Source organism: Uloborus diversus, chromosome 9 (genome assembly GCF_026930045.1).
Source record: "Uloborus diversus isolate 005 chromosome 9, Udiv.v.3.1, whole genome shotgun sequence".
Taxonomy (NCBI): domain Eukaryota; kingdom Metazoa; phylum Arthropoda; class Arachnida; order Araneae; family Uloboridae; genus Uloborus; species Uloborus diversus.
In genome coordinates this window covers 41,126,125-41,153,414 of record NC_072739.1, presented here as the reverse complement: position 1 = coordinate 41,153,414, position 27,290 = coordinate 41,126,125, and positions in this window count along the sequence as shown.

The following is a 27,290-nucleotide window of genomic DNA, read 5'->3' as shown; positions in this document are numbered from 1 at the left end:
GACTCTGCGTTCAACCGCCCACACGTCAGATGGCATTCACATGGAAGTCCAAGGGGCCTTACACCAACCTCAACTGCACCTGAGTGAGTCTCTAGTACTTAGAGTAGGAGACACGTCCGAAGCCTACCTAGTGCCAACAAGCCCACGAAATATGTCTATAGCAGGTTTGATAGGACAAGTGCAGGCAAACGTCAGTTATACTACTGATTTCCTCACGACTCCATCGCTCACAGAGTGCGACTTCTTTGAAACAACTCTACGTTGCCGCAATAAACCTGATTACCTGCAGGTTCTCTACACTACAAAGGATAGGGCCTTGCCAATTGCTCGCTCTATGCATCTCCTTTCAATGCAGAAAGGACAATTAACGTCCAATTTATTATCAACCGCACCCGTAATTGTGCACTTGCATTTCACGGACTACAAAATTCTCCTGCAGACTTCAGATGTGTGTCCAAAATTGTCAGACGACAAAGTAAACACAAAAGGTTGCTATCAGTGTAACATTTTAAGTGAACTGTCCATTACCGCCCACTCAACGTGCCAGAAAGGAACGGTCACTGTAGAATTTCAAATTCTTACTCTTTTTACACAGACTTTAATTTTGGAAACTGAGCCAAAGGAATTCATTATAAAGTTTCAAGCCATGGTTCAATGTTATGACGAAAAAATTTGTCTCGTATCTCATAACATGAAAACCTGTAAACTGGTTTCTTTTTGTCTTAACGAACCAAGCATTGAACTAATTAAATTTAATACCTCTTATACAACTTCAATTGTTCATGAGGATTCCTTGGGCTCAGGATTTTTTAATTTGTTTACCATGCCGACTTTAAATGGCATTTTTTTTTCAATGAAAATGCTTGGAGCATTTCTTTTAATCATTTGTCTTAGTATAACTGTGTTCTCAACTTGTTTAACGTGTTGCCGTAAATAGTGCTACTATATTATATTTATTTATTTATTTATTTTTAATTTTATTTATTTATTTATTTTATTTTTTTTTTTTTTGCTTCACTTTTTTTTTTTCTCTCTCATAAACTTTTTTTTTTCCTTTATTGGAACTTTCGGAATTTGAGAAAAGGGAAAAAAAAAGCAATATATTCTTGCATTTAATGAACTTACTTTTATGCATGATGTTCTGGGAACAAAAACGTGGATATTGTCCATTTTAAAGAGAAGAGAAGGGGAAGAGAAAAAAAAACTCCCATTTCCTTTATTTTTTTTTTTTTTTTGCTCTCTTTTTCCCGCAGTGTTTTTTCTGTGAAGTATTGAATTCAAATACAATTTCTTTTTTTTCATTGATAGTTAATACTTCTTTTGTTTATATAGATACATATTTTATTTTATTCATTATTATTATTACTATTTTTTTTTTTTAACCTTTCCCTTGGATGGAATTTGTTTGTGTGTTTTATAATTGTACAAGTTTTATTTATGTCATTATGTGCATTTTATCTTTTCACTATTCATTACAATTGTTTCACCCATTCTGATGTACATAGCTGATGGAGTTCCGCCACCTTTTTTTTGTTTTACCTTGTGTCAACGATTGTTTTTTTTTTACCTTTTTTTTCCCATGGTTATTGCGGAGATGTCACGACGCTCGTTAAGCATTTATGAAAATGGAATCATTTAACTTTAAAAACACGTAAGGGAACTTGCATCTTTCATTCCCATTCCGGAATGTTCCCTCTATTTGGTCTTGATAAGATTTAACTCGTAACCATCGGAAGCTCATGTAATTCACGTGCTGGGAAAGTCACATAGAACTTTCTAATCAATTAAGGAATGTTTGGATTATATACGCGTGTAACTCGCCGCACCCTACACGTAATCAAGGCGAAGTTGAAAGTTCGGGAAAGATTGAGGTGACAAGGGTCGCTTTTCTGGGAATAAAACTCCACGTATTCAAATTAGAAGGCAGATTCCATTCCAGATTTTCCGAGAGAGAGACATTTTAGAGTTAGTTAGGGAAACTCCAGGTGAGGAGGCTGAACTACGCTGGAGAGATGCAGCGGCTTGAAAATATGGGTGAGTAAATCTCCATCAGCTATTCCCCCTTAACTTTAAACTTTAAATTGAATTGTGAGACCAACATATGCACACTCATGTCCTGCCCTATTTGTCCAAATAAAGTATTTACTTAAAAACTATACTATCGGCCTATTTCCTTGCTAGTTCCAAAACACTAAACCTCAAGATGGGGCGGCGTGACAATATATATATTTTCTCTTTAGGAGTGGTTATGATCCTGGGGAAGGAACTTCTGCAGGGGACAAAATACCTCATAGTGTTGACAAAGAAACTCAAACCGACATTGGGTTTGATTCATTAATAGACGAATTAAGCACAGAGACTGTTAAGCACAAAGAAACTGAACAGTTGCGGAGGCAAAACAGCTCGTTCAGCCAATATGATGCCAAGCTGTTACTGGCTTCAGCAAAAACACCTTCATGAAAATGTACAACAATCTTCAATTTGGAGAAAGATTTTTACAGTGGAAAAACTGCGCCTGATAAGCAGTTTTTGCTCTTCCTTTGCAGATAGATTGCAGACAGGTTTGCCTTTGGACTTCATTGTATATATATTTCAGGTATGTTCATGCTTTTCAGGTTTAGTTTAAATTTTGAATTATTTTAGTTTTTTCAAAATGAAAGATGAAACAAGTCTAATCCTGCCATAGCGAACCTGGAATATAGCGATCCAACGGTTGAAGCAAGTCTTTTAAATGATCCCAAGTTATGCCCTACGTTGTTAAGGTATTTTTAAATGCTTATTATGATCACTAAGTTCTAGAGAATCAACAGTAGGAATCCAAATATTTATAAAATGTCCAGCTTTTCATATCACTTGTCCCAGCTGCATTCCTTATCAATTCTTCTAAACACCCTCTTCTGCAATAGCTAACCGTTTTTTCACCAGAAAAGCCTGGTCCACTTATACACTTGCCTATTATTTCTCTGATGAGATTCTGAAGGATTTCATAGTTGGATTATCATACTGAGCACAACAGTTAATACAATAATCACTCATGGAAAAACAGTAGAGTGTCAAATGTCCGAAACTACTCTGTTTAATTTGAAGGGCTTCATTTATATATTGAAGTATATTTTTAATAGCAAAGAAATTAATTGCATTAAAATCTGTAAGTTGAAATCTTTCGCCCTCATGAAACTTCCTCAGCAGCATACAATAAAATAATAAATTCTACCAAATAATGAGTTTTCAAGCTATGAGCCCAGTTGCCTCGAGGTTCGACTTAAAAACTTGCTAAATTATTATTATTTTCATCAAAAAAGATTATTGATTTAAAAACCATTCTTGTGCCTACATTGTAATTTGTCATTCATTAAATAAAAATTCATATTTCCTCCCGTATTATTTACTTTTTATTCTCATTTAGTTTCACCATTTCTTTTTTTCTTCTTTTAGGTGTCTTCTACAGCCTCAAGAATATTCACTAAGGCTACTGAAGTATTATATGCGAAAATTCAAGCTGTAAATACTTGGCTTTCTAGGGAACAAGTTGATGAATTTATGCCATTTGCATTCAAAAAAAGAACCTCGAAATGTAGACTGATAATTGACTATATCGAGATCAGAATACAACAACCGTCGAATCCAAAGGAGCAGCCATTGACATTTAGCACATATAAAAATTACAACACTATGAAAGCTTTGCTTGGGATTTCACCATTAGGTGGCATAACCTACATATCAGAATTATGGACTGGTTCAATATCTGATAAAGCCGCTTTTATGGAAACAGACATTTTGCAACGATTAGAAAGAGGAGATGTAGTTCTTGCCGATAAAGACTTTACCATTGCTGCTGAACGTAAAGCATTGGTTATGAGCTTATAACACCCTTACTTTTAAGGGATAAAATCCAATTCGATATCCTAGAACGAGCTTATAATAAAGGCGTTTCCAACTTGCTGGTTCACGTAGAGTTTGCCATTTCCAGAATTAAAAAAACTTCAACTATTTTGATGCCGTTCCTTACAATTCCCCACATAATTTAGATGAACTTTTTCATATTGCTACATTTTTGACAAATTTTTATGGACCTCTAATTGTATCAACATCTCAAGAAGAAGAAAGTATTGGTACTTAAAGTTTTGGAGCAAGAGGATAGAAATAAAATTAATAAGCAACAAAGTTCGTGTTTTTATGTGGGAACTGAATATTAAACAAGAATGAAACAAGAAAGAATAGAGTCTTCGGCGAACGAACTATCCGTCCATACAAGAGCGCGCGACTGCGCGCATGAAATGAATTCAACCACTTTCGCTCCGTCTCCAACTATGGTTGAAATTGACTAAGCCGTTCTCATAAAGAGCCACTGTGGGAAAGAGAAAATATGTTTTCTCTTGAGGACGTTTAAATCCCGTAACTCCCAATACTAGACTAATGAGAGAGCAAGAACATAATACGGCTAAAATTTTGAAAAGCATTGCCTAAATAAACACATACAAATTTTAAATTTTGAAAAAAAAAAAGAGAAATCCCGAACAGAAAAGCAACGTAATTAAAGCACACGGTACATCAAGGACAAAAAAGAAATCCTGTACCCCATAAAATAAAAGAAACTTTTTTAAAAAAATTAAAAAATTTATTTGAATGGGGTCGTTTCTAAATTTTTAAAGTATTTTTTTTTCCGAAAGAGCATGCTTAAAAACATAGGATCTTACCATTTTTTTTTAATAATTTGTTTAAGTTTAATATTTTTAAAAAAATTACTTAAATCGGTGAGTTTTCATTGTTTACATTTCATGGCGATGACATCAAATGATCAAATGCCATTCTGTGTTGCCATTCACAGAACAAAATATTTAATTCTCATCTTTACTCACGTGTATTGGCAACGATATGGTTGATAGCAAACGTAGAGTGCAATTTTAATTCGCTGCTTGATTATCATAACTTGGAAACGTTGTAGAAAGATGCGGCATAAGGCCCCTATATATACGAGATGGCGCATCAGCTTAAGATTAGCCATTTTGAATCGAGCGAGTGTTTGAGTGGTTGTCATTTCTGGCGAGTTAACGCGTTTGTTGATTGTTCACTGTGAGCAATTAGCGGCACGTGCATTTTCGGCAAATTTAGCGAAATCCGAAACTTTACTGTTACCCTAGCAGTGCAACGATGAAAATTCCGATCCAAAATGTCTAAACTTAAGCTGATGCGTCGGCCTATCTATATGCGGCAAAGTGCATCATTTGTGACGTCCTAAAGGTCACGCCTTGTTTTAAAAATCAGACATTTTAAAAAATTAATTAAAAAAAAATTGTTTGGAAAAGGAAAGTATTTTCTGGGCCCATGTTATTTTTTTTGCTCATTGTATCCATTTCAATGACTAAAAGTAGTACTTTTGACTAAAGGAAACCACCCTATTTTGACATCTGGAATTCAAGTTATGTTTTTCGCAACCACGAGTGTATGTGTATGTATGTAGCCGTGTATGCTTGTGTCTGTGTGCAGGCATAAGTGTGTGTGTGTGTGTAGGATATGGACACAACTTGGAGACTGTTTCCGCTAGAGGAGCAGCAGCCGGGAGGAGCCGGTCGATCGTGGTGCTGCAGAGGGAGGCGGGGGGAAAATATAATCACATAGGAATTCAAAACAGTCAAATGAGAACAATAAGCAATGTGATTGCTAAAAAAAAACTGAGAACCAATTTTGAGTAAGTTTAAAACAAAACAAAACAAAAAAAAAAGTAGAGACGTAATCAAGAACAAAAGGACGAGCATTAAATTAATCATTTCCAACGAAGTGATTAAAATACCTTCGCGTCACGGTTTGTACCTTGACGTAATTTCGGTCGAAGCTTTGCAATTGTAGGTTTGCTGTAAGAAACTGAACACGCTGCTTGCAGTCATGCAATTCTGGCACATATGAAAGTAGTACGTACATTTTGTGGTAGAAAATATTAGTGGTTTTTTTATGTAATTAAACTGAATGAGTGTGTTCATGTGCAAAATACAAAACTACTGGAGGAAGAAAAAATAATATTCTAAAAAGATGAAAGTTCATTTGTTTTGCTGTTTTCTTTGCATATGATGCATTTTTAAAGTTGTTATTCAGGGTTTACTTGCTTTTGGATTATTTTTGGGAATTTTCCACATCCTGAGGAACCGGTTTAATTGAGTTAACGATCTTACTGCAATTCCGTATTTTTCTTCGGTATGGGACTCCATTTTAAAAATAGATCTTGTTTTTTTATTATTTATAGGTAAACGTCGTACTTTTGTTACTTTTATTTTTTTCGGTTTCGTATTTTGTTTTGTGATCAACTAATTCCAGTTTGTTTATCCTATACTCTGTTTTTCTTTGCATTGCTCCATTTGTTACATTGCTTTCATACTAATTTTTCGGACCGGTCAATTTATCCCTAATTTATTCAGAGTGGTTTCATTTTCGGACTATTTGTATTGTTTATGGGTTTACTTGGAAATTTATTACTTGACAGTTCTTTTTTTTTTCCTGGTAGAATTGTATAATAAATTTCGGCTGTAGGTGTCATTTGTCTTGTTAAATTTCTACTTTGTGTTATTTATACGGTCTCCTGTTCCACCGTGTTGCTTTTCATCCAGAAGCTCATGCTTCTTTGCATTGAAAAATGCGTTCCTTTTAACACCGAAACACATGTTTGTAGTGATTTGCATGTTTTGTGCTGCAAAACGTAGGAAAATTGATTATTTTAATTTTCAGCACAAAGGTCGTCAGTATTGAATCTGTTCATGAAATTCTGTGTTTTTAAGTTACATCTTTTTTTTTTCTACTTCATATTATGCTAAATAATCTTAGTAATAATGCTAAATAAAGTTAAGATGATGTCGTTCCAATGTAACTTATTAAACATTACATATTTATTTAATTAACATTGGGTCAAAAACTCATGTAAATTGTCGGAACCACACACGTCTCTGGTCTCCTTGAAAATATTCAGAAGGAGATCCCCACAAGTTTCATCAAATTGCATTCTGAATCGGTGAAAGATACTATTTGTGCTGTTAGGTTAATGCCATCCTGTTTGTGCAGCCTAATTTACTTAATTTGGAATATTTACTTTCATTGGCACAAAAAGATAAAGAATTTGAAAAGGTTATGAGAAAAAAAAAATCAACACCTGTAAAATGTGCAAATGTACCGAGAGCTGAAATATGGGATTGTGCCGAACTTTTTTTTTAGCACCTTTGAAATTGTGGATTTGAGAACTTTCCAGAGACCAGTCCTGTTTGTAATTTTTCAAAATTTCCGCTTGATAATTTGGTGTGCATTCAAATTCTTGTTCGCTCAGGATTGTTTGTAAAAAGTATTCTATATGAGTAAACAGTTCAAAAAAAGAATTCAAATCTAAGCGTTATAATGATGCCCAGTATAAGTTTTCAGGAGTAGAAACAAACATTTGTACCTTTTTACGTTTTATTTAGGTAACAATGACAAGTGGGAGAAATTCATCTAAAATTAAACTACGGTTTTCAATTTTCATATGAAGTGAAAGCAATGTATTTGGATACACACAAATCAATGGTCCGCAGTGTTGATCTTAAGAAAAAACACAACTTTCAAGAGTGTTTTGTGTGTGGCAGGTATGCATCTAGCTTGAATATAAAATGTAGAAGTTGTTTGACTTCATTCCATTCAAAATGTGTGCAGCTTAATTTGTTTACCATTGGCATAAATTGGTTTTTTGACATGTGTAAACAGGTAACTATAATTTGTGTATGTCTTTTTTACGCGCTCGCCCAGTCCAGACGCTTTACCCAAGCAAATTGCAAGGTACCGAGATATCTGGGATGCTAATGTTTTTTTTCTTTTTTTTTTGCCTAATATCTTTACTTTAGGATGAGTTTCCATCTTTATCCTTTTCATGTGATAAAAATTTAAATAGATCAAAAAGGGAAGAAACTCTTTTCAACTTGGACCTTTTTTAACAATCTTTTTTCTAAGAACGAAGTTAATCAACGGCGTATCTGAATTTAGCTATGTGATAAAAAAATTCTTCAAAATTTTACACTCCAACCTGTCCAATGGGCTAGTGAATTGTTTGAAATGTTTGGAGAGGGGGGCAGTTCGGACAAAAGAAGGGTGAGGAATAGAAACTCCCTGGTTTAAGAAGACTGTCTTGTATGGTCTTATTACCCTTTTGTGTAATTTTCTTATAAAATCTGCACTGTGTGTGTCTTTTTTTTTTTTTTTTTTTGTAGATAGAGTGCTGCTTGTGCTAAAGGTAGTAATGATTATTTTCGTACTATATATTGATATCTCCTCCTTTCAGTCTAGGTTGATTTATTTTGTGCATTTCTGTAATAAACTATTTAAAAGCTTTGTTTTCAGGATTTTTAAAAAATCATTTTACAGCATGCCAAGGGGAATATCTCCTGCTGAAATTGAATATCCTGTGGAAATGAAAACATTGGGAAAAGAATTCATTCTTCTATTACCCAATAAGTTTTCTTATTTATCCGAAACAGCTTCATAGCGAGATAAATGCTTAAGTTAAAGCAAGCAAGATAAACATAGCAAGATAAATGCTAATGCTTGTTTTTGTATGGTGCATTATTAAACTTAATTTAAATTTGAAGAAATTTAAGTATGTTCACACCAATTTTTTATTTTCACATGTTTAGTTATACTTATTGTAAACTTTTCATGTCCTAAATTTACTAATTGACAATTTCTTGAAATTTGACATCTGCTACATTTGCCGAAACTGTTTTTCAATGCAAAAAAAAGAAAAAGTATTTGCAATTCTCATTTATGTAAATATGTTTTAGATTTTAAAAGTTGATGGAATCGTTATTATGAAGCTTAAGGAGTTATGAAATTATGTGAGGCATAATATAATATTTCATCTTAATGAAACTTCTTAGTAAATGGCCTGAACACTCCCCTCTCTCTCATTTTCCTTGTTATGACTCAACCTCTTGCACTAATTATTGCCAGAGCTCATAAGAGGCATCGTAAGAGCAAAAGATTGTTTCCAAGTTTCACAAAACTCCTTAAATTTGAGAACTAATGTTTGAAGCTGCAATTTTATTGCTGCTATATGGCAAATGTTCTAAAGAGTGCTCATTTACTACAGACACTTTTCTAAGTTCCTTTAAATTAATATTGCAATAGAAGATAAAGATTTCATTTCTTCATGGTTACTTTTGCGACCGTCAGATCAAATTAAAAAAAAAACTTTCTATTTTTACGTTTCAAAACATATGTCGGATAAAATTAGCAATCACGTAAAAACATACATGTATTGCGATTCATTAAACATATTTATAGCAAAATGCAGTTTGAGAGCCTAGGGAATAAATGAAGGTATTGTGACCACTAAAAATTCCAGCATCGTAAAGTTGTGCTTAAGACAATCCATGTGACTATAAAAAAAAAAATACTGGGTGGGGGGGGATGATCAAATTTTGGTGGTGTAATTATCTACTTTCAAGAAACAATAGTAATTGAATGTTTAATTACACATTTATTAACAGTAGCTGTTTTTGTTAAAGGCTAACAGATACCCTTGTGATATTTTGGGTCTAATGGAATTTTTCTACGCATGCTAAAGGTGTCACATAAACATATAAATAGGTTTTAACACATAAATACTTCATGCATTTATTCCTTTTAATATTTATTAGTAGATATAGTTACATAAGAAAAAGAAAGATTGTCAAAAATAAATTAGTCAAATCCCGACTTACGCGAGGGATCCGTTCCAAGATCCCTCGCTTAAGTAGAAATTTCGCGTTGTGGAAAAGGGTATGCGCAAAATTTTTTATTAACATACCTAATTATTTATGACACTTGTTATGGTTGGTTGATTTGTTTCATTTTAATGGCGCAAGAGCTCTTGAGGGCTATACAGAGCCAAACGATTCTTTATTTTATACTATTCATTTTTCATTCATTTTCGTAAAGTTAGGAAAGGATGAAAGTAAACGTATTTTGAATTAGAAGGCATAAAACTTCATTTAGTTTAAAATACAGTGCTGTGCAAATTAGTTGGGACAAGGACTTTGGATCCTTGTTACTGCAACTTGCAAGTCTCAACCTGCCCAAAACTGTCTTCTACTTGTCTGAACTTGTTTCTTATGTATTGAGTACGACCAATTCGTCAGTTGGACATTGATCAATAAAGCTTGGTTGTGTTCACATGTGTTTCTTCTTTCTCTGCGAATTGCAGGACTTTAAAGCGATTTTCAGTATTTTTTTATTTTTCAGTTATAATGGATAAGACCCCCCACGCAAAAGAGCAAAAATAATCGCACTTAGTGAAAACACCTCTTTCACAGTTAGGAAGATAGCAGAGGCTGTTGGGGTTGGAAAATCAAGTGTTTCACGGATTATAAAACTCAATGAAACAACGGGGTCAGTGGAGGCATCCAGGAAAGGGCGCTGCGGACGGAAACGTAAGACCACACCAAGAGATGATGCTCTGATCCACAGAATGAGTGTCATGGACCCTAAAAAGACCAGTGGCGATATTACAAGAGCCATCGCTGACCATGGCGTGGAGGTAGATGAGTCTACAGTTCGTCACCGCCTACTTGAGCGTGGTCGTCGTGCGCGACGCCCAATCAAAAAACAGCTCCTGACAAGTGAAATGAAGAAAAAAGGATTCAAGTGGGCACAAAAACATAAAGATTGGACTGTGGAACAGTGGAAAAAAGTTATTTTTTCTGACGAGACTCACTTCGAAGTGCATGGATACAGAGCAAGTGTCGTTCGTCGCACAACTGGAGAGCCTCTTCGACCAGGACACATCCAGCAAGCCCCCAAGCACCCCCCAAAAGTGATGTTTTGGGGCTGTTTCACTGCCTCAGGGCCAGAAACCCTTCATCCCATCGAAGGGATGATGAATAGTGAGAAATACATCAAAGTATTACAAGAAAAACTCATCCCAACACTGCGGAGGAGGTTCCCGGAAGGCGACTGTGTGTTTCAGCAGGACCTGGCACCCTGTCACAATTCCAAGCTGACCAAAAGCTTTTTCGCTTCAGAAAAGTTGTCATTGCTTGAGTGGCCGGGCAACTCACCAGATCTGAACCCAGTAGAAAACTTATGGGCGATATGCAAAGCAAGAATGAGGAGAATGGATTGTACAACCAAAGTGAAGTTAATAGAGAGGGTGATTAAAGTGTGGTTTCGCGATCCAGAAGTAAAAGAAATGTGTGAAAGACTAGTCAGTTCGATGTCAAAGAGAGTAAGAGCCGTGATTAAAGCAAAAGGTGGACATATCAATTATTAATGTATAGATAATAAATAAATAAACAGCTTTATGAATAATTTTTAAATTTTCCTGCTTGTCCCAATTAATTTGCACAGCACTGTATAAAGTCGTTAAAAACATGTAAAAATTAAAATCATTAAGAGAAAAAAAGATGAAACCATATCTCGACAACAAATTTTGAAATATAAGAAAAGGGCGAATTCACATTATGACGAAATAAACACTCAATTAAAAGGGAGAAACCAATCTCTTGGAGGAAAGAGTATAAATTGCGATGGGGTACTCCTTGAAAGATGAATTAAAATCATTAAAATATTTAAAAAGTATTTGATTAAAATTTGGGCAGTTACAAAGAATATGTAACACTGTCTTATTTACATCACATCTAATGCATGTCGGAGCTGGATGGTTGGTTGGTTGAATAAATTTTAAAATTGCGCAAGAGCCCTTTAGGGCTGTACTGCGTCAAACGATTCTTTATTTCAAACTATTTATTTTTTATTCAAGTTCGTCAAGTTAGGAAATGATAAAAGTAAACGTACTTAAAAGTAAAAGGCATAGAACTTAGAGTGGTATAAAATATAAAGTCGTTAAAAACGTGTAAACATTTAGAAAAAAAAAAGATAAAATTATATCTTGACAAAAACACTGTGCAAAGTACGAAAAGGAGTAAATCACTTAATTAAAAGGGAGAAACCAATCTCCCAGAGGAAGGAGTATAACTTGCGATGGTGTGGATCCCCAAGCAAAACCCTCAAAGATGGATTGACATCATTAAAATATTTAAAGCGAATTTGATTAAAATTTGGGCAGTTAATTAAAATATGTAACACTGTCTGATTCACATTACATGTAATGTACGTTGGAGCTGGTTCGCGGAATAAGGGGTATTTATGTGTGAACCTAGTATGACCAATGCGAAGAGCTAGTAAAACTTGTTCTATCCTGGTGAGATGTAATGATCTAAAACCTTTCGTCGAGGGCTGGATGGAATGTAATTTATTTTGGGTTTCGGAATTCCAAGTCCGCTGCCAATGATTGTTAACAGATTCAAAAATGGCGTTTTTTATGTTAACGTAAGGAATACTATCATCGAACAGATTATATTACTCTCGGGGTTACTCAGGGTTCGCTTGCTATCCCTAACGTCAACCGTTTACAGCACCAACTACCCCCGGTACCATGCACTCATCGGCAGGGTTGAAATAACTTTGCTTAGGGGGTTTTGTCAGAATTTGGTAAGTGTGATGAAGGAAGGAAAGGAACAAAAGTCCCTTTCCCCCGATATTCTGTTTGAGCAACTGGGGGTTCACTACTCCACCCAAGAGCTCGCCCTCAACTCACCACACCGCAAGCACCCCCATCAGACAAAGGTAAACTGACAAAGCGGAACCCCTCTTTTTTTATATTTTAAGTTATAGCCGTAATAAATGCATGGTTTAATTTTGTACCTTTTTTTTAATTCACAAGATTTATTCGCTCGTATATATAAACGTATTTTTGAATATTTAAAGTGTATGGAGGGGACGGCATTGTGCATTTTACTCCGAATCGGTGAAACTGCTAGAGCTGGCATTGCACAGAATAGAGGAACAACTTGGTTAAGAATGTATCTCAAAATCGGGGGGGGGGGGGGGGGGGGGAGGGGGGGCTCGAAAAATTTATTCGCCCACTCTTAGTGTTGCTGTTGCTGTGCCACTGCAGTACTGTGCAGTAGATCAGTAATGATATTTGTTATTTTTCTTTTATGACGTTTCCATCTTGACAAAACCCCTCTTCCTTCTTTCTTTAATTCTCAATACAAGAGCAGCTCCCATTTTCATAATTTTCGCAATTTGCTTGGACACTACTCGGTATACTTTTACGGATTTCACTTTTTCTTGACATTTAATTGTAGTATGTACATATGGAAGATTCACTCACACCTAATTGTCGTGGTGGTTTATTCTTTTCATTATAAAAACGAGTTATATTTTTTTAATAATTAGTAGTAAGGCAAGATTTCCTGATAATTATTGTGCTGCATTATACGCACAATCATCCAGTAAATGCTGCAGAGGCACTTAGAGTCAGAATACCAAAGGAAAAAAATTAAAGAAAAATATTTAAAAATGTTTAATGCAGGGTGCACACCAGCAAAACATAAGTGTCATAGTAATTACCATAACGTGCCAATAAAATAATATGGTATGAGTGGCAACAGTGGTAGAAAAGTTTTGGAAATAAAGAAAATGTTAGTTCTTACTTTGAAAGATATAAAAATGCATTACGTTTTATAATCAAGTGCATTTCCTAAACATTCATTCTACATACAGTACACTCAGTTTAATTCTGAATTGCAAAAAACAGTTTGAAAATAAATATCATCTTATATCTGCTGATCGAGCATTTAATCCGGATATTCAGTGGGTATACCACACATATTATGAAGTTTTTCACAAGGTATATGGGGATCCCAGCGGTTCATATGCGCAAGAAAGCTTGAAAAGCTTTATCACGAACTATAATTCTGCTCATGAGGGCAATTTCCGCACGATTAAATGCCTCCCTGATGGCAACTATGTGGCTGTTCTAGTGACACCATTTATGAAAAGGGTGCTAGACCCTCAAACAATTAGCTTTTATCAATTCCTGGATAACTAAAGGAGAACAAGATAATGAAACACTTAACTTATACAAACAAAAAGTAACTTGGGACTTTGATCTAATGAACTCAAAAGAATGGGGTACTTTACAACCCACTCAAGAGTTTAGCTTTGAATGGAAACCTTCACCCGAAGACTTATGCTGGAGACATGCTCTAACTTTCGATCAACAACAAGCTCCAGGTAAAGATCAAGGAGCATGCGCCAAAGCTAGATGGGATGGAAATCAATTACCTCAGGGACAAGGAATAACAAATAATTATTTCTTATGGGGATTAAAACAAAATTTACGTAAACCAATGCCATCTTGTTTAATTAGACCAGTTACTTTCCATGATTTAATTAAGATAAGGAGTACACAAACTCAATTAGACAATTCTTATCTCAAATTTTGAATTTTCCGTTGGCTCTTATCTCATTGACGTCAATCGTTATCTCAACTGATAAGATAACAAATGATATAAAAAGGCAACGCATCTGAACGGCCTTATCATTTCTTCTCTGGTGCTCTCTGGATACTGTCAAGAAGTCATGGCTGGCCAGGTAAGTAACTTTGGTTACCGTGCAATAGTATTTGCTCTGAAAGCTGGTAAATGGGAGGACGCACTTAAAGCTAAAAAACTTCTCGGATACCGAAGTGTTATAATAAGCGAACACCCCCCATCAAATGACAACTCTTGCGAGTGGAACGGTCTCCACTACCACGGCATAGTTGAGCATAATAGCTCCTACAGATTTGATGGCGACCGCGTATTCAACCAGTTCAAATTGGAAGAATGCGAGTGGTTCAAATCAGAACAGTGCAAATTACCGGTAAACTTTTTAGCTTACATGCAATTGCCACCAAGAAATATAGTATGGCGCAACCAAAGAGACAACGAAAGCGACCTTCCGCTACTAGAAGCCCAGGTTACCGAAGACCTCATACGCGAAGTCGGTGAACGAAAAGCACAGAGATTTAACAATAAACTTGAAGGAGGAAAGGATATCATGATCATAAAAAATTGGATTCTTGAATCCCACTCTCAATCAGAAGCCGAGCTCATGAATTACTATCATAGCGATCCACAATTTGAATCCATATACTGTAAAAGAACTTTCTCAACTAACTTCAAAAAAGCCCTCAGTTTTGCAATCCAAAGTACTTTAGATAAATCCTTAAGAGACCTTGCCGCCGAGTATCGTGACCCAAAAAACCTGTGCATGACCCCAGAACAATCCGCGGATTGGATGAAACGTTGGTGTAAGTTCCAAAATATAGATCCCAATGATTCCTCCAAAACATCATTAATTGCTTTGATAAAAAAATAAGAAAATTAAACACCCTCGTACTCAAAGGTAAGCCCAATTCAGGTAAAACTTGGATTGCAAAGAGCCTAGAAAAAGCTGCCATCTTTTATGGCGAAATAAGCCAAGGAACTTCCGGCTACAGTTTTATGTGGCAGGACTGCGTTAACAAACGTTTAATAATAATCAATGAACCCTTTTTCGATATGTGCATCATAGAACAACTAAAAGTTGTTTTGGAGGGAACCGGAACATTCGTTCACAAAAAAAATTGCTCCGACGAATACCTCAGACCTACCCCAGTAATAATTACATCTAACAACCATCCCTGGAATCAATCGCCCTCCTCTGAGCCAGCTATCAGAGCTCGATGCATAGCATACTATGATAACCTGAAAGCCTGGCCAGCCCTGAAGAAACTAAAAAGAGATCTCCACCCGCAGTGGATTTCCATTTTTGCAATAGAATATGCCAATACCCCTATAGATATTTTGGACTTTTCAGATGAAGAATGCACTGGCCGGGGTATAGATATTGCGGACCGGGAACAGACGTCAAAGCCAGCGACAGAAAAGGAGGCCCCGTCAACGAGCTCGACTCCATTTGCCGGGAGCACGATATCAACCTCTCTAAGAACTCCCACCTTAACCGAGAAACCGCCGATAAAATCTTTGAAGAAAAGGCCTATCAGCCACAGGCAACTGGGACGCCACTTTGATGCCTGGGGCCAACGCCACAGGCATCAAAAGTCCTCTTCTGTTACTCCACATTAAGCGTTGATAGATTTAGAACGAAAACAATCATTCTATTTTCCAACCGCTCCTGTCGAGGCCTTCCTATCTGTGTGTTTCTGACATCATCATAAAAAGAAGAGGCCTCCATTGCTTGTTCAGAAATTTTCAAAACAATTGTAACTAAAGAATTATTATAGAAGGGGCATTTCAGGACCCCAAGTCATAATAACTGATGAAGATAAAGACGAAAGAAATGGGTTTGCATACAGTTTCACTAATGCAACTCGATTATTATGCTCATTTCACATTTTGCAAGCTTGGCGCTATTTATGCAATTCTGAATCAGGAGTCTCTATTAAGAGCCACCGAGATATTTTTTTCCAATTAAAAAAAAGTCTTGTATGCAAATACAGAAGAAGATTTTGAGGCACAGTTTTTGCTTCTGAGAGAATTAATTTCTCAAAATTCATTAATTTCTCAAAATGCTAAAGTAGACAAAATATTTTCAAAAATTTTACGACAGAAAAGCTGCATGGACATTGTATTTCAGAAAAAATCTTGTGCTAAAAGGCCAAAATACAAATAATATTTGTGAATCAGGCATAATAGTATTAAAAGATCGAGTTTTAAACAGAACAAAAGCTTATTCTGTTGTACAACTTTTTGTTTATCTGGCTTCAGATTTTAATAGTTTTTACGTAAGAAAGCTGGTGTCCATAGCCAATGGTCGGGTACCAAGTTATTTGTCTAAAATAGCAACTTTTTCAAATGAACAGATAGGTATAAGCTAGAAATTTTGAAAATGACAAATAACTTTAACTCAGTTCATAATAGTCACAAAGAGAGATACTATGCAGATGCTGAAATAGAAGTTTGCTCTTGCACTTGTGGTCAAACTGGTGCATTTTGTAAGCATCAGCAGAATGTATCAGCATGTACTGGTAACACTTTAAAAATGAATTTTCCATTAACAGCTGAGGAGCGTAAAAAGCTTCTATGCATTGCAAATGGGGAAGTGAATTTTCCCGAAGAATGGAGAAGATATTGACGCTGTACCAACTATCGAAAATCCAACATTTGACCAAAAAGATTAACCAGCTTTATTTTCAGATCATGTTAGGGCTGATAATGCCCATTCCCTTGTAAGTTTTCAAGATGATGGTGCAAAAGTGGTTGAAGAATTTAAAAATGTGCTTCAAAGCTTCGTAGCAAAGGTTGAAACTAATCCTGAAATGTTAAATGCTGCCAAGAAATTCGTTAAAAATGCAAAAACATCAAAAATGATTCTGGTCTTCAATCAGCACTTGCTACCTTTGGAAAGTATAAGGTTTTGTTTCTGGTAAAAAAAAAAAAAAAATATCATCTAGCAAAAGAATTGGTGGACAGCCAAGTGCACACTCAAAAAGAAAGGTAAAATGGGGAAGCCGTCTTGCTGTTCAATCGGAAAGACCACAAAAGCGAGACCAAACTGGCAAACAAGCGTACCAAGATAAAAAAAATCTTGCATTAAAAAATCGGCTCTATTCACTGTATTTAAAAGAACGTTAAAAAACTTCCCTGGCAAAACCTCACCCACCATCTGTGAGCGTTTTAGGATATATCATGCATTAGGGGCGTATTCAGTACGGGTCCCCCCGGACAGAAGGTTCAAAACTAAAACATTCTCTGATGCTTGAAAGCATACGAAAATTATTAATGTTTTTAAAACAGGAAATAAAAATGAATGCAGAAATTATCGTCCAATTGCAGTTTTGAGCCCTTTTTCGAAAATTTTTGAATCTATTATTTATAAAAAGCTTTTTCAGCAAGTTAAAAATTTCATATTACCTGCACAACATGTTTTTTTCCCCTAAGCGTTCTACGAGTATCAATTTGTTTTGTTTAACTAATCAAATCATTTATGCATTTGAAAGCAGTGGTCAACTTGATGTTATTTACACTGATTTTGCAAAAGCGTTGATGCGATGCGGTTGACTTAGGTATTCTTTTGGGGAAATTGAATTACATTCAATGACTTTCACATTACCGACAATTGTTTTTTTCTTTTTTTTTTTCTTCATATTTAAGGTATCCGAATACGTTCAAAATGTCAATTTTCAACTCCTTAGGGCATTTTTTTTTTTCGTTAATGTTGTACTCTTAACATTTTTCTTTCCAAAATTGTTTTTGTCCTACGTGATCTGGAAATTAAATTATAGCGTTTGGAGTAAAATCCTCCGTCGCTGAAATTGAACCGGAAGTAGCCTTCTGCCACGGGAAGTCATAAGAAAAGTGTTGCATTTCATCAAAGTTTCATGCGTTTTTTTTTTTCACTTAAAGCTCAAATATTATGTTTTGTAATGTAACTAAAGGAGAGCCACACTTTCGCTGCAGTTATTTTAAGTTTTATCTAACAAAACTTGGCAACATCGCTACTTTGATGAGCTTCTGTTTACTTTTTGCGACTTCTGTTTTCAATTTACTTTGCTCGTTTAAATTACGATATTTCTTATTTTTTCTAGTGAAATAATGTGATATTATATTCTATAACTCATAGATAATGGGTCGAGCAAAGAGTTATCGCTCAAAGAAGAGGAAATTTACAGGAAACAGGTACACAAATCGGCCTGTAAACGTTGCTGTTTCTGATTCTGATGCTGGCATGGTAACCGCGAGTTCTTCTAAACTCGAAAGCAATGAACTCTTCACAAATTATAGTGATTCTCCAAACGCTAAGGAACTGTTTGGAAACAGAATATTTGACGTAAGAACAATAATCAGAGTTTTTACAATGTTGTGTTGCCCAATTTCTTTGAAACAAGATCTCGAGCTAATGGAAGATTCTCGATTTGGATTGCTGTCAAATTTCTCTCTTTCGTGCAAGGAATTGTTCATTTATTTATAGAATTCCGTCGACAAGTAAAGTAAATCATTTCAACCCAATAAACACATTTGCTGTTTATGATTTAATATTAGTGGGTAAAGGTTACGTAGCAGGTAGAAAGTTGTTTTTTATGTTAAACTTGCCTCTCCTTTCCAAACAGACATTTAGAATCCAGGAACTGAAACTGTTGAGAGCAACTTCTGAAGTTTGTCAAAAGAGTATGGCGGATGCTTCAAAAGAACTTAAAGCTGTAAAAAATTCAAGAAAAGCTATTGTTAGTTGCGGTGTATCCATAGATTGAACGTGGCGGAAACGGGGCTATTCACCTCTGAACGGATGCATATCGCGCATCTCGGTTGATACCGGGAAACTATTGGATGTTGAAGTGATGTCGCAGTTTTTCAGAGTATGCGATAGATTTTCTAAAAAAAAAAATATAAAAAAAAATAACAAGAATCACATTTGTCGAAATCATGAGGGTTCAGCTGCCAGTACGGAAAAATTCGAAGCTCAAAGCTCGAATTTGATGTTGTTTCTATTGCGCTTTTGCCTTAATTTTCCCCATCATGTCTATTCCTGGCGTACCAACATCCGTATCCGACACGGACTCATTTCAAAATTTCAATGATTCGGAGACGACTGGAACTTCTGCTACTGACCCTCAACTTATGGATACGAAAATGCATGAATTATTGAAAGGAATGGCGGAGATGAAGAAAAAAAAATCGACAATTTGGAGAACGCTGTGAAAGAGGAGAACAACAAACGACTACTACTACAGAAAGATGTCAAAGATTTACAGGAGCAGTTGGTGAAAAAAGACAAAGAGATCGAAGATTTGAAGAGATTCAAAATTAATGGCAAAAAAAACATCAATGCTATATACCAAAAGGTGTTCAACAAGGATGCAGACTGGACACAGGCCAGGGTTTTGCCGGCCAACCTCCTCCAGGTGCCGGGGAGCAGCCAGCCCATCTCTACACCAGCCTCCTCTCTAACCTCAAGGCGCCAATCGCAGGTCTTCGGTGTCGCTGCCGACGACGGCAAAGACTCATCGGAGGACGCCGATCCTGCCAGCCCCCCTGTGACCCCCAATTTTCCTGTCCAAGTAAATATCTTTCCTCCTGTAGCCTCTAACCCACCACAAAATATTGATGCAGATGTAGAATCAGATGCAGATTTCAATGCAACCACACCACTCAACTAGAAGCTAAGTGAAAGAAAAATATCAAAATATGATAAAAAATGTACTTTTTAGGAGTTTGTATCTCAGTGCACTGACGGTTAGTATAGAACTTTATGCCTACATTTCAAACTAGAGTGTGTCTTTTCACAAACTTGCGGCATAACTATGGGCAATGGTTCTGCAGGCTCGTAAAATGCACGAGCCTGCAGGGAGAAGGGTTATTTATGTTTTCTTTCATAAATGAACCGGAGAACTGGAGGGAAAAGTGGGGTATAGCCCCCCTACACAGAGGTAAGGCTGATACATCAGGGTTCACCTGCTATACCTAACGACAACCGTTTACAGCACCAACTACCCCCGGTACCATGCACTCATCGGCACGGTTGAAATAACTTTGCTTAGGGGGTTTTGTCAGAATTTGGTAAGTGTGATGAAGGAAGGAAAGGAACAAAAGTCCCTTTCCCCCGATATTCTGTTTAAGCAACTGGGGGTTCACTACTCCGCCCAAGAGCTCGCCCTGAACTCACCACATTGCAAGCACCCCCATCAGACAAAGGTAAACTGACAAAGCGGGCCCCCTCTTTTTTTATACTTTAAGTTATAGCCGTAATAAATGTATGGTTTAATTTGTACCTTTTTTTTAATTCACAAGATTTATTCGTTCGTATATATAAACGTATTTTTGAATATTTAAAGTGTATGGAGGGGGCGGCATTGTGCATTTTACTCCGAATCGGTGAAACTGCTAGAGCTGGCATTGCACAGAATAGAGGAACAACTTGGTTAAGAATGTATCTCAAAATTGGGGGGGGGGGGGGAGGGGGGCGGGCTCCAAAAATTTATTCGCCCACTCTTAGTGTTGCTGTTGCTGTGCCACTGCAGTACTGTGCAGTAGATCAGTAATGATATTTGTTATTTTTCTTTTATGACGTTTCCATCTTGACAAAACCCCTCTACCTTCTTTCTTTAATTCTCAATACAAGAGCAGCTCCCATTTTCATAATTTTCGCATTTTGCTTGGACACTACTCGGTATACTTTTACGGATTTCCTTTTCTTGACGTTTAATTGTAGTATGTACATATGGAAGATTCACTCACACCTAATTGTCGTGGTGGTTTATTCTTTTCATTTTAATAACGAGTTATATTTTTTTAATAATTAGTAGTAAGGCAAGATTTCCTGATCATTATTGTGCTGCATTATACGCACAATCATCCAGTAAATGCTGCAGAGGCACTTAGAGTCAGAATACCAAAGGAAAAAAATTAAAGAAAAATATTTAATGCAGGGTGCACACCAGCAAAACATAAGTGTCATAGTAATTACCATAATGTGCCAATAAAATAATATGGTATGAGTGGCAACAGAGGTAGAAAAGTTTTGGAAATAAAGAAAATGGTTAGTTCTCAGTTTGAAAGATATAAAAATGCATTACGTTTTATAATCAAGTGCATTTCCTAAACATTCATTCTACATACAGTACACTCAGTTTAATTCTGAATTGCAAAAACAGTTTGAAAATAAATATCATCTTATATCTGCTGATCGAGCATTTAATCCGGATATTCAGAGGGTATACCACACATATTATGAAGTTTTTCACAAGGTATATGGGGATCCCAGCGGTTCATATGCGCAAGAAAGTTTGAAAAGCTTTATCACGAACTATAATTCTGCTCATGAGGGCAATTTCCGCACGATTAAATGCCTCCCTGATGGCAACTATGTGGCTGTTCTAGTGACACCATTTATGAAAAGGGTGCTAGACAACGCCACAGGCATCAAAAGTCCTCTTCTGTTACTCCACATTAAGCGTTGATAGATTTAGAACGAAAACAATCATTCTGTTTTCCAACCGCTCCTGTGGAGGCCTTCCTGTCTGTGTGTTTCTGACATCATCATAAAAAGAAGAGACCTTTATTGCTTGTTCAGAAATTTTCAAAACATTTGTAACTAAAGAATTATTATAGAAGGGGCATTTGAGGAACCACAGTCATAATAACTGATGAAGAGGAAGACGAAAGAAATGGGTTTGCATACAGTTTCACTAATGCAACTCGATTATTATGCTCATTTCACATTTTGCAAGCTTGGCGCTATTTATGCAATTCTGAATCAGGAGTCTCCATTAACAGCCACCGAGATATTTTTTTCCAATTAAAAAAAAGTCTTGTATGCAAATAATGAAGAAGATTTTGAGGCACAGTTTTTGCTTCTGAGAGAATTAATTTCTCAAAATTCATTAATTTCTCAAAATGCTAAAGTAGACAAAATATTTTCAAAAATTTTACGACAGAAAAGCTGCATGGGCATTGTATTTCAGAAAAAATCTTGTGCTAAGAGGCCAAAATACAAATAATATTTGTGAATCAGGCATAATAGTATTAAAAGATCGAGTTTTAAACAGAACAAAAGCTTATTCTGTTGTATAACTTTTTGTTTATCTGGCTTCAGATTTTAATAGTTTTTACGTAAGAAAGCTGGTGTCCATAGCCAATGGTCGGGTACCAAGTTATTTGTCTAAAATAGCAACTTTTTCAAATGAACAGCTAGGTATAAGCTAGAAATTTTGAAAATGACAAATAACTTCTACTGAATTCATAGTAGTCACAAAGAGAGATACTATGCAGATGCTGAAATAGAAGTTTGCTCTTGCACTTGTGGTCAACCTGGTGCATTTTGTAAGCATCAGCAGAATGTATCAGCATGTACTGGTAACACTTTAAAAATGAATATTCCATCAACAGCTGAGGAGCGTAAAAAGCTTCTATGCATTGCAAATGGGGAAGTGAATTTTCCCGAAGAATGGAGAAGATATTGACGCTGTACCAACTATCGAAAATCCAACATTTGACCAAAAAGATTAACCAGCTTTATTTTCAGATCATGTTAGGGCTGATAATGCGGATTCCCTTGTAAGTTTTGAAGATGATGGTGCAAAAGTGGTTGAAGAATTTAAAAATGTGCTTCAAAGCTTGGTAGCAAAGGTTGAAACTAACCCTGAAATGTTAAATGCTGCCAAGAAATTCGTTAAAAATGCAAAAACATCAAATATAATTCTGGTCTTCAATCAGAACTTGCTACCTTTGGAAAGTATAAGGTTTTGTTTCTGGTAAAAAAAAAAGAAAAGAAATATCATCTTGCAAAAGAATCGGTGGACAGCCAAGTGCACACTCAAAAAGAAAGGTAAAATGGGGAAGCCGTCTTGCTGTTCAATCGGAAAGACCACAACAGCGAGACCTAACTGGCAAACAAGCGTACCAAGATAAAAAAATCTTGCATTAATAAATCGGCTCTATTCACTGTATTTAAAAGAATGTTAAAAAACTTCCCTGGCAAAACTTCACCCCACATCTGTGAGCGTTTTAGGATATATCATGCATTAGGGGCGTTTTAGTACGGGTTCCCCCCCCCCCCGGACAGAAGGTTAAAAACTAAAACATTCTCTGATGCTTGAAAGCATACGAAAATTACTAATGTTTTTAAAACAGGAAATAAAAATGAATGCAGAAATTATCGCCCAATTGCAGTTTTGAGCCCTTTTTCGAAAATTTTTGAATCTATTATTTATAAAAAGCTTTTTCAGCAAGATAAAAATTTCATATTACCTGCTCAACATGTTTTTTTCCCCTAAGCGTTCTACGAGTATCAATTTGTTTTGTTTAACTAATAAAATCATTTATGCATTTGAAAGCAGTGGTCAACTTGATGTTATTTACACTGATTTTGCAAAAGCGTTGATGCGATGCGGTTGACTTAGGTATTTTTTTGGGGAAATTGAATTACATTCAATGACTTTCACATTACCGACTATTGTTTTTTTCTTTTTTTTTCTTCATATTTAAGGTATCCGAATACGTTCAAAATGTCAATTTTCAACTCCTTAGGGCATCTTTTTTTTTCGTTAATGTTGTACTCTTAACATTTTTCTTTCCAAAATTGTTTTTGTTTTTGTCCTACGTGATCTGGAAATTAAATTATAGCGTTTGGAGTAAAATCCTCCATCACTGAAATTGAACCGGAAGTAGCCTTCTGCCACGGGAAGTCATAAGAAAAATGTTGCATTTCATCAAAGTTTCATGCGTTTTTTTTTTTCACTTAAAGCTCAACTAATAATTGATAAAGATAACCTTTTACGAGTGAAAACTCGTAATACTGAACGTAAAGATAAAGTGAACTTTTTGTATCCTTATCTTTTACCTGGTAATTGTACATTTACAAAAATGCTAATTGAATATACCCATAGGAAAAATTGTCATGCTGGAATTCAAATGATGCAATGTATTTTGAGAGAGAAGTTCTGGAATCTTAAAGCTCGTAGAACTATTCGTAGTGTTTTGCGTAATTGTGTTAAATGTCAAAGATTTAAAGCTAGGTCAATGCCGTGTGAACCTACAACACTGCCAGCAGATCGAATTGAGGATTGTGCTGTTTTTCAAATTGTGGGAATTGATTTGGCAGGTCCGCTGTTTTTAAAATCTGGTCTAAAAGTTTGGATTGTGTTGTTCACGTGTGTCGTCTATAGAGCGATTCATCTTGAGCTTGTAAGTTCGTTATCGACGGAAACATTTTTATTGGCTTTAAGGAGATTTATTAGTAGGAGGGGAAGGCTAAGAACAATTTATTCTGATAACGGAACTATTTTTAGAGGAGCTTTCAATGAATTTTCAAATTTAGATTGGGAGAAAATTCAAAGGGAAACTAACACGTTGCGAATATTTTGGAAGTTTATTCTACCCACAGCTGCTTGGTGGGGAGGCTGGTGGGAAAGACTGGTTAGGCTCGTCAAGGAACTTTTGAGACGTACTCTGGGAAATTCAGTTTTATCCTATGAAGAGTTAGGAACTGTTTTATGCGAGTGCGAAGCAGTAATCAATTCACGGCCTTTAACTTACGTTGGGGAAAATTTTCAAGATTTAATTCGATTGACTCCATCTATGTTCTTGACTGAAAATCGTAGTTCTGATGTTAGAGATTTGAATGAAATAGACAGCAAACATTTAGTAAAACGAATCAGATACCGGGCTAAACTTTTAGGGGATTTAAAGGGACGATTTCGAAGAAAATATCTCAGTCAGTTAGTTCAAAAAAGTAAACAGAATGAAAGCAGTAAAAAACTCGAATTAAATGAAATAGTTTTGATTGGGGATGACTTCAAGAAACGTTTATATTGGCCCTTGGCTAGAGTAGAGTTAATTTCAGGGCGTGACGGGAAAATTCGAACCGTTAAACTCAAAACACAGTTTGGGATAACTACTCGGCCTATCCAGCGGGTTTTTTCTTTGGAAATGAAAACAGGAGAACTAATCTCGGAAAATATCAAAAAATGCATCTCTTTGATCAAAATTTCAAACAAGTTGGATTTGTTTCTTCGTCCTTTGTATGTTTTGAGTTGTTTGCCACCAACTCAAAGTGGGGAGCATGTTGGAACTGAAAATAGAGAATTTGAATAATAGAATATTCTCAATGTTTTGTGTTCATGTTTAATTACTAATGTTGTTTATTTAATGTTTACGTAAATTAACCTTGTTCGATTTTTCTAATGGCTTTACTTTTGGTGTGGCAACAGTATTGCCTAATGTATAAAACTGCCAGTGTTGTGGTAGTCAGGACTTGGTTTTCATTTTCTTCACGCGTATGTAAACTAACCATGCTTTTAATTTGTTTTTAATAAATAGTTTTGTTGAAGTCTGGTGCTGTCTCTCTAGTATAAATTCAGCAAAATAATGATGAAGTAAGAATCTAGGACATTGAATCAAATGTCCCGTACCTGCAACAAGTTAAATATGTTTAGAGTTAACAGCCGGCCTCAGAGTATCTGGCACAAGTTTCTGTACCACGACATGACAGCTTGGAATGCCCAAAGCGCTGGCACTTAAAGTACCGTAGAGGGTTAGGAATGTATGGTCTAACGGGGCATGAGAGATAACCATTTTTGACACGTGAAGGGATAATAGGCGTACTAAAGGTCAGAATGACATGTTTCGTATTCTGCATTACGTCATTGCGTTTGATAGTGATCCTCTTCACTCCACTAACGTGTTGTTCCTTCATTTCTTCTAGAATTTCCTTCTCTGGTGTAAATAGAAGGTCTAGCTACGAAATGATTCCCCGAGAAAAGTTTAAAGTTGAGTGTGCTGAAACAGTACAAAGATATGAGCCTAGTTGTTTGATAGCTAGGACAGGTTGAACTTGTTTGGGGTGTTTGATTTCAACTAATAGTTCGCCAGTGCGTAGTTCTTTTACTGATTGGAACTCGCCGATAAGATTTATTAATGCTTTGTTAATTAAGAATGGGGATACAGCAGTGAGTGTTAGATTTTCGTTCCTTTTGATTATAAAAAAATTTGCAGATATAAACGATTCATTCTGCCGCTCCCCACGTGGGGAGAGGTATTTTTTATGTTATCATCCATAAATAAACCTCGGAATTGATCGGAAAAACTGGGGTCTATCCCCTGTGTAGCCCCCCTGCACAGGGGTAAGGCTTTTACACCAGGGTTCGCCTGCTATCCCTGACGTCAACCGTTTGAGGCACCGACTACCCCCGGTACCACGCAGCCACGGGCACGGTAGAGACACCTTGACTTAGGGGGTTCTGTCCGAATTTGGTGTGATGAGGGAAGGAAGGGAACAAAAGTCCCTTCCCGCCGGAGATCATTTGATTGGTCAGTATGTGTTTCGAAGTAGCCTAACAAGAAACACATATTTAGAGTTCATTGAAAATGATTTGCTTGGCTTATTTGATGATATTCCTCCTCCAGACAGCGAGGAAATAATTTTCCAACACGATGGAGACCCTACACATTCTTCAACAGTACAAATAAACCTGCACATTTTGGAACACTTTGTTTCTGAAAAAGTGATCTTAATATGAGAATGTGCACTATGAAGTTTTCTGAATATGCTCCGTCAGAAGGAGAAAGTTTTAAAAGTGTACCAAATGTGTCATGGATACTAAACCTCGTATGCCAACACACGAGTCTAGACAACAGATGGTTCGTCAACACATTTGAAAACATATTTGATACATTCGGGCACACTTGTGAAATCATTGCTTTCTTTGCTGAAACGATGATGGCTAGATAAAGATTGGTTGGTTGTACTATATCCCGTATGTATACACTACTCAAAAAAAAAAAAAAAATGCTGTTATTTTTACTACAAAATTTGTTACATTTTTTCGATCCCCTCACTCATAAACTTATCTGAAAGAACTTTGGGCTACGAAATTGTAACGTATTTTATCACGTGTGCCAAATTCTGCGAATCTACGCAGAAAGTAAAGGGAAGGGAGGGGGGGGTCTCATTCTAGAAGAATAGTATCCAAGAGAATT